We start from the raw sequence: 8,892 nt of genomic DNA, 5'->3' as shown, positions 1-8,892 counted from the left end.
TTCCGATCTGCCTATGGCAGGGTGTCAACACACATTTGTACCAAAACCTCCATCTCCTTTCTTGTGAATTGTGGCTGCCTTTTTTTTTTGGTTTCTTTTGTTGGCCTACTCGGCCCTGCAGCCTCTTCCATGGCATTCTCAACACCTTTTTTCAAAAACATTGTTTAAATTTAGATGTCAAACTTTCTCTAAATTCGGGTTCGAAATAATTCTTTAATCCAAAAGAGACAAATACCTACCGGGCGCCTCTTGGCCATTGTTTTGCAGGTCTGTAGCCATTTTGAGCACAACAACTTGAACTACAGCAGACCGTTTGTGAATTTCCGTGACGTATTTATACATGCGTCCTTATTATTCATCCGCATCATTGATTGTGCGCTCCTATGATCAGTCCTTAATTTGAGCTGGAAAATAAAGACTATTTATGGCTTTTGGCGACTCGAGTCGAGGAGGCGGGTGATGATTGTTGGAGGTTTCGTGTGTAGTAGTGGATTGTTTGCGGGATTAGTGGATCGAGGCGGATTGTCGGAGTTGGTTGGAGTTGGTTCTTGTTTTTTGGGGGGGATTTTCCGTTCGCTTTTTTTTCTTGCGGTTATTTTCTTTGTTGGTTATTTTTTGGGTAAGTATTTTTTACAACTCCTTGAAAAAATAAGGGATCTACAAACCAAATGTTCTTATTTTTTTTTACAGTTATTTTGGCTGGGCCCCATTGAAGTTTTTGGACTGTGACTTATGTGTCGAATTTCGGTAAGTTTTTCTTTTTTCATGATTTTCCAAATTTGATGTGTTGGTCTTCGCATATGTTTTGACCAGTAATGTTTTATTTCTAATTTTATCAATCATGTATTAACACTAAATATAGCGTAATGTTTAGCCAAATATATTTCCTTTGTTTTTCCCTAAAAAAAGCGAACTATTTAGCGCACTAATGTTTCCTTATTCCCCATGTAAAAATGCGAAGTATTTAGCGCACTAATGTTTCCTTATTCCCCATGTAAAACTGCAAACTATTTAGTGCACTGTTTCCTTATTCCCCATGTAAAAATGCAAACTATTTAGCACACTAATGTTTCCTTATTCCCCATGTAAAACTGCGAACTATTTAGCGCACTAATGTTTCCTTATTCCCCATGTAAAGCTGCGAACTATTTAGCGCACTAATGTTTCCTTATTCCCCATGTAAAACTGTGAACTATTTAGCGCACTAATGTTTCCTTATTCCCCATGTAAAACTGCGAACTATTTAGCGCACTGTTTCCTTATTCCCCATGTAAAAATGTGAACTATTTAGCGCACTAATGTTTCCTTATTCCCCATGTAAAAATACGAACTATTTAGCGCAGTTTTTTTTAGTATAAATTTGGGCATTCTTGTTTGTCCACTCAATGTAGGGTGCATTTTCAAAAAAATGTGTGCTCCCCCCTATCTTTTGACGCATTTGCCAAATTGTTAAGATTCCGATCTGTCCCCAAAAATTCTAACACGAATTTCTAATTTGGAAATGTAGGTTGTTGCACTCATGACAATACCCCAACATGTAAGCATCTTTGGATTTTGCGGCAAAGATAAGTATATTTTTGATTTTACATTTTCAACAAACATTAACTACCTGGCTTACCATTTCAGGTTGATGTTGGTCGTATTATTTTGGCCATGCTTCCGGAACCCGACCAACCTCAACCTCGTCCCAGGCGTAGGCATCGTAGGCGTGCAAGGCCCCAGATATATAGAACACGTGTCACCCTTTTTGGAATGCCTGATGATGAGGTTTTAAGACGATACCGTCTTCCTCCACAAATCATCATAGACACTCTCATTAATAGAGAGTGATCTGGAGCAGCAAATTGTCAGTCCTTCAGCAATACCACCACTTACGCAATTAATGGCGGTGTTACATTTCTGTGCCTCAGGATCCTTTCAAACCACGGTGGGAATAGTGGCCGGAATCTCCCAATCCTCCTTTTCAAGGATCCTGAGGGCAGTGATGGAGGCCCTTTTCAAGCACCTCCATCATTTTATTAACATGCCATTGGATATGGGTTCCCTTAGTGTGGCGAAGGCCAATTTTTACAAAATAGCTGGCTTCCCACACATCATAGGGGTTGTGGATGGTACTCACATACCACTTCAGCCTCCAGCACGGCTGGAGGCAATTTTTAGGAACCGCAAGCACTATCACTCACTGAATGTAATGGTGGTATGTGATGCCTCCCTCCAGATCCTGTCCCTGAATGCCAAATTAACGGGGAGTGCACATGACTCATTCGTCATCCGGCAATCAGGGATTTGGCATAAATTAGACAACCTACAAGCTGGTGATGCGTGGCTTCTGGGTAAGTGGAGACCTTTAGTTGAAACCAATGCAAAGCTTGATACACAGTGATCCTGATTGTTGTATTTGTTTTTTCACAGGAGACAGTGGCTACCCTTGCACGCCCTGGCTGCTCACTCCTTATTTGGCTCCCACACCAGGTCCACAAAGTGAGTATAATTCCGCAGGCAGGTGGTGGAGCACTGTATCGGCCTTTTAAAAGGCCGATTCAGATGCCTCCACCGCTCTGGTGGCGAACTCATGTATTTGCCGGCTATGGTTTCGAAAATTGTGGTCCTGTGTGGGATCTTTCACAACATCACCATAAGGAGTGGTGTCCCAATGCAGCCAGAGGTTGCCTTACCTGAGGATGGCCCCCCCGAGGTTGGTCGGAGGTCAGTATGTGGGGGGGCCATACGCGATGATGTGGTGGCCAGATTTTTCAGGTAATTGTCAAACATTTACTTAATTGACACAATGTCGACATGTACCATTGTAATGTTCCTTTTTGAAATTATTAATTTATTTTTAACTTTTCTTGTCTTCCTCTACACACCTTGATAAAACGATGCCTACTACCTGCTCCACTAAATTGTGTACATATGGCCACATTGGGTCTAACTTTGGAATCAATTATTTCATTGCCTCATTTCTGGCTTTATGTTGGCCTGCTACTTAGTTCATCAGTTCTTGATTGTTTCTTTTGTTGTTTGCTTTTGGTGTTGTTGTTTTTTTGGAGTGTCTTTTCACTGTGTAAATTGCTTGTCACAATTCACTTTCTGTATGTGTTTGGTGTGTATTAAATTTTTGTTTGAAGTTAAAAAGACTGTTTTTTAATAAATTCGAATCACGTGTAACCTGGCACAAAAAAGACCAACTTTCGTAATGCCTAATCCTGTAATGTGTGAAATGTTTAAGTCTTTGAACATGCTTTGTGGCTTAACAAAAACATCAAAGGTATTATGTTGATTCAGTAGGTTTGCCAAACTAGGCCTAAACTGATTTTTAAAAAAATTTACATTACCCACCCAAAGAAAAACAAGAAAATGTTTGAATTTGTAATAACCTATTGGTATGGTGAGGTGTTTAATGTGGCATCTTACATACTTCCTAGCGCTTTGTACAATATAATTTACCTTACTTTAAAGAACATGATCAAATAGTGGACTTATGGAAGGTTAAACAATGTAATTGTTTCAGACAATGAATGAGACTCGTTAAAAAACAAAGAAATTTTAATTGCCAAACAATAATTTGAAAAAAACAAACCAGGAAAAAAAAATCATCGCCGAAGGGCCGCCGCCATGTGGTCAAGGACCACTAACATGGAAATCATGTGGCCACGCAAGGCGGCTAAAACCTTCCTGCATACAATGCATCCGCCTCTGGTCCTCTGTTGGAAAAAAAAAGAGAAAAAAACAAAAACCTTACATTATAAGTTTAAAAAAACAATTCCTCCAAAAAAAATAGTGTAAACAAAGATCCAGTTGTGATGAAAAAAACAAAGTACTGGCAAATGTAAAGATGGCAGAAATACTAAATTACAAATGAACACACAAAAAGGCGACCACAAAAAATAAGTACCCTTGTTAGGGTAAACAATAACTACCCAAGTATGAGTGTTTGGACATGTGTGATATGTATCCAATATATTGTCTATCAAAATAAAAATGTCAACAATACAAATTTTCAAATTTATAACAGGGAAACCTATTAGTCATAGGGAATTGGGGGTTTGTAGGCCCTCCATCCTCCTCGGAGGTGGTACAGTGCTGTAGGCTCCACGGAGGGGAGATCTGGGAGCTGCTTGATGGCGATGAAAAGCGCCGGGGGGGGAGGGGAGGGTGAAGAAAAGAGAAGGGGGGGGTGGAGTGGAGGCTGAAATTTGTTGTGGGCTCAAATTTCCAGAGGGAGGGGCCTCAGGTAGTTGCCGGTCAGGAGTGGAGGGGGAATTGGGGGAAAGTTGGGGAGTTGCTGCTGGGCTTTGCGTCGGACTGAGGGGCTGAGCCCGGCGTCTGTGCCTGCGGCGATGGCGGATTCTGCGTTCAGCCCCTAAATGAGTTGAGAAAAATATTTCGTATTTTTTTGGGGTGGGGGGGTTTGGCCGCAAATTAACTACACAAATGTTCTAACATTTAAAAAATTGAAAACATGCACATGCAGGCCTGTCCAAAAACTACCAACAGGGCTATACTGAAAACATGCACACGCAGGCCTGTCCAAAAACTACCAACAGGGCTATACTGAAAACATGCACACGCAGGCCTGTCCAAAAACTACCAACAGGGCTATAGTGAAAACATGCACACGCAGATAGGGCCAAAAAATACCAACAGGGCTATAGTGAAAACATGCACACGCAGATAGGGCCGCAAAAAAAGAAAGGAAAATAAACAAATACTTACTTTCAGCTATCCGCTGCCGAAAACAGGCCAGCAAGCGTGGCGTGCGGCGGCGCAGATCCGACCACCTGCGCTCTAGCTGCCCGATCTGTCGGTGTGAGCCGAAGGAGCGCAGGCGGCGGCGAACCTCTGCATAGGCGGATTGCTTCAGGCGGTTGCTGATGGGGGGAGGCTGGCTGGTGATCCGCCGGTCCATCACCTCCGTTAGGACCAAAAGCTCCCGCCTGGTAAACGCGGAGGCTCTCATGATGGCTATGGTTTTTTTTACAACAAACAGTTTTAATAAAGGCCAGAGAAAAAATTTGATTGGCTAATGTAGTTGGTAAATTAACAGGAACCATTCTATTGGTTATTGTATGAGTCATGTGTCCTCCAGCCTAAAAAATATAATGTGAGTTATGATAGGCTTGATGCAGTGACCTTCGTAAGGTAATTTAAATAAAGAAATGAAAAAACTAAAATATGCCTATCACAAACACATGAAAACAATAGGATCATTGGTTCAAACATGTATTTTTTATAAAGTTAAACATTGTTGAAACCGTACGTATTCTGCTGGAAAAATGACACACGGACAAGAATAAAGTTTATTGAAAATGAAAAAAAAAACGGATTGCAAACATGTGAAGAGCAATTAAGCTAATTAATATATTGATTGGCATGAAACGATTAAAGTATGTATGCAGAATGAACGAACAGGTAATCGAAATCTGACAGGCCCACTTCCGGTTTGGACTTGTGCGAGCGTTCTCTGCAACCAAATTTGGAGATGGACGGTCGCAATTTTGCTCGTTCTTTAGCTATAGGAGGGGTTGGGAGACTTTGGGGCAGAAGATTAGCTACGAGCGAATTTACGAGCGAGCGCTTGAATTTACATTTTCTCGCTCGTTCGTCGAACGAGCGTACTGCCGCTTACGAGCGGCTCTGAATCAGGCCCTAAATCTCTCTGTATCAACAATAGTGAATTAATGCTTTTAAGATAAGCAGGGAGACGCTGAATACATGGATTTAATAAGGAATCCAAGTACACTGACACTGGATGATACAGAGACCCCCAGGCAAATATTATAGGACACCCCGGGGGATTCTGCACATCCTTGTGCAGTTTGGGAAGAGTAGAATACAATGGTGTTATAGGATAATGTACTGTTAAAGCAGATCTTAATTCAGATGATATCATACCCTCCTCTTCTGCCTTTTTCAATATCTCATGAAGTTCTTGTTTATAAGATTGAAGGTGCATACACACACAACGATTTTGTAAATGAACGATTTTAGTAAACGATTTTCATTCATTTTTTCAAGGGAAAAATGAACCAAAATCGTTTACTAAAATTATTCATTTACTAAATTGTAATGAACGATTTTTTTGAACTACAAACGATTTTTGCATATTCCCTTACTGAAAATCGTTGAGTTGGTCAGTCTGACTGAACTACAAACTACAAACGCGCATGAAAGATAATCGTTCATTGTTTTAACTCAGAAAGTGAACGATTTTTTCAACGATTGAATGATAAACGATATCGTTATCGATAATCGTTCAAGAAAATCATGTGTCTATGCGCCTTTAGGGATCTTCACACAAACATTGATAAACTGACATATCGTTTATTTGACGGTAACATTCATGTTTGTATTGTTCTAAATTTTGTACAACTACTGCACCGCCCTTATCAGCGTTGCACACCACGATGTCTTTACTCGCAGCTAAAGAATTTAAAGCACATTTTTCATCTTTAGTCAGATTATGATGATAATGTTCCCTTACAGGAGGCTGAGTCATTTCATAATCCAATAATCGTGTAAAAGATTTAAAGGACGCACTTTGGGTTCCCGGGTCAAAATTAGAACGGGGTATAATTTTATCTAATGGCAATGAATCCACGTTTTCTTTGGGTACCTTAGGACCTAAGGCCCTGATTCAGAGCCGGACGCTCTGACCAGAGCGCTCGCTCTGAATCAGGGCCCACCTCCATTAATATGGAGCGTCCTCCTGGACGCTCGTATAGCTGTGGGTCACCACCCACAGCATATACGAGCATGCAGGATGATGGTCGCGATGGTCTTGACCATCGCGACCATCGAAACTGCGAGCAAAAGCCTGCGGTTGAGTTTTTCAACCGCAAGGCCAAGAGTGATTTTGGCTCTATCAGAGCCAAAATCACTCCCACTGACATCACTAGTGATGTCAGTGGGGCCGGCTTCAGACGGTAGGCGTTCCCTTGGGAACGCCTCTGTCTGGCAGGCAAGCCCCCGGCACGCCCACCAAAGGGGGCGTGCTGTCAGTCAACATCGACAGCACGCCCCCTTTGATGAGACACTACGAGCGAAGGAAAGTCCTTCGCTCGTCGCGTCTCGCGCACGACGGAGCTCCCTCCGTCGTGTGCATGCGCAGTGCAGACCATCGACCCACTTGCGAGCGGACAGCCGCTTGCGAGTGGGTCTGTATGAGGGCCTAATTTCCCAAAGTGATCCTTGAGTCACAGAGAACAATTAAACTTGAATAAGTCAACTTTAGATTGGAAAGCATTAGATCCTGTAGTAGGGACAAAAGAAAATCCTTTATATAACAAACTGTGGGCCTGATTCAGACCCAGTCACAAGCGCTGAGCGCTCGCAACCGGGTTGATGGTGGTCCAGAGCGCATGCGCACAACGGAGCCGGCTCCGTCGTGCGCATGCGCGAGACCCGTATAGCGACGGGCAATCCGTCGCTCCGGGTCTCGTACCAAAGGGGGCGTGCTGTCGATGTTGAGTGACAGCACGCCCCCTTTGGTGGGTGGGCGGGGGTGTGGGTGTGTGTGTGCCACTGAATGGAAGCCGCGCACATGCAGAGTCTCTGGGGTCGGGCACCGCCACACAGCTGCTGCGGTGGGGGTCCCCAACCTTCCGATTTAACCACAGTAATGTCAGCACACAGTAATGTCAGCTGGACAGTAATGTTCTGCCGAAATCGGGATGTTGGGGAGGGGTGCGCCCTCTATGGGTGGCGCCCCTGTGCGACCGCTCAGGTCGAACACCCCTAGAGCTGGCCCTGCCTCTGCCCCTTCCCTGACTGCGCCCTCCCCCTGAGCATAAATTAATAACGGCAACAGGTGGGTGGAGGGCGGGCATCTTCAGCCAGACCCCAGCGCCCTGTGCAGCCACACGGACGGAGCGTGTCTGGATCTGGCCCTGGGTCCAGACAGGGAGCCCTGCACCGCGCATCTATATACCTTGTACCTCCTCTGCGGTGCCATCTTTCCAGTGATATCTTCAGCAAGATGTCACTGAGCAATGAAAGCAAAGACTCTGGCATTGTGCCAGAGCCTTTGTTCTCTTATGCGCATATGCCGTTGTCCAGAATATCACAGGGAAAATGGCAGTGCAGAGGAGGAGAACCCGCTTTCCAGCACAATGTAAGATGCAAGGCTCGAGGCGGGGGCTGCTGCTCAGGGATGGGGCCTGCTGCACACAGGCCCCCTCAGGTGGTAATACGCCCCTAATGGCAAACCTATTGCAAGATTGGATTACTGACTTTCAAAGCCCAATATAACCAGGGCCAAGGTATTTGAAGCAACTTCTGATTCCTTATGTTCCCACTTGCTTAATTTGTTAATTATTTTTTCAGTGTACACTGTATGCAGTACAGAAGAGCTGACAATTTTAAAAACATGGTTGTAAAGATATACTGTATGTTTCTTAATGCAGTCCTCAGGGCATAACATAAATATGACACCGTTGTGAAATCCGTCTGAATTTCATGAATTTGCCGCCAATTAATTCATTTGTGAATCAATCCTAATGTAGCAAAAATTCAGTTAATAAATAACACCCCTTGAGAATCTGGCAATACTATTAGGCTATTGCTTGTACACTGCTACTCTACATTTATTTCATATGTGATAACAGGAGCAGCTACACCATAGAACGTAATGCTTGTTTGACAGACCTGGCACTGTTTAAGGTACAGTGAACAGTAATACATTGATTCCCATAGACAGTGCATTGTGTAATAAAAGATAAATAATTAAAACCCAAAAACCTTAACTGCCCCGAGGATTCAACCTCCACTGGCTGTGCCTTCTCTGGGTTCGGTACGGGATGCCGGAGCTCAACTACCTGCCCCCTCTCCAGTAGATTCCACAAGATATTGCTGCTCTCATTCCTACTGCAGTCAATTCTATACCATTGGACG

Source organism: Taudactylus pleione, unplaced genomic scaffold (assembly GCF_031769625.1).
Source record: "Taudactylus pleione unplaced genomic scaffold, aTauple2 ptg000064l, whole genome shotgun sequence".
Lineage (NCBI taxonomy): Eukaryota > Metazoa > Chordata > Amphibia > Anura > Myobatrachidae > Taudactylus > Taudactylus pleione.
The sequence above is the reverse complement of the archived record's forward strand: the minus strand, read 5'-3'. Positions refer to the sequence as shown.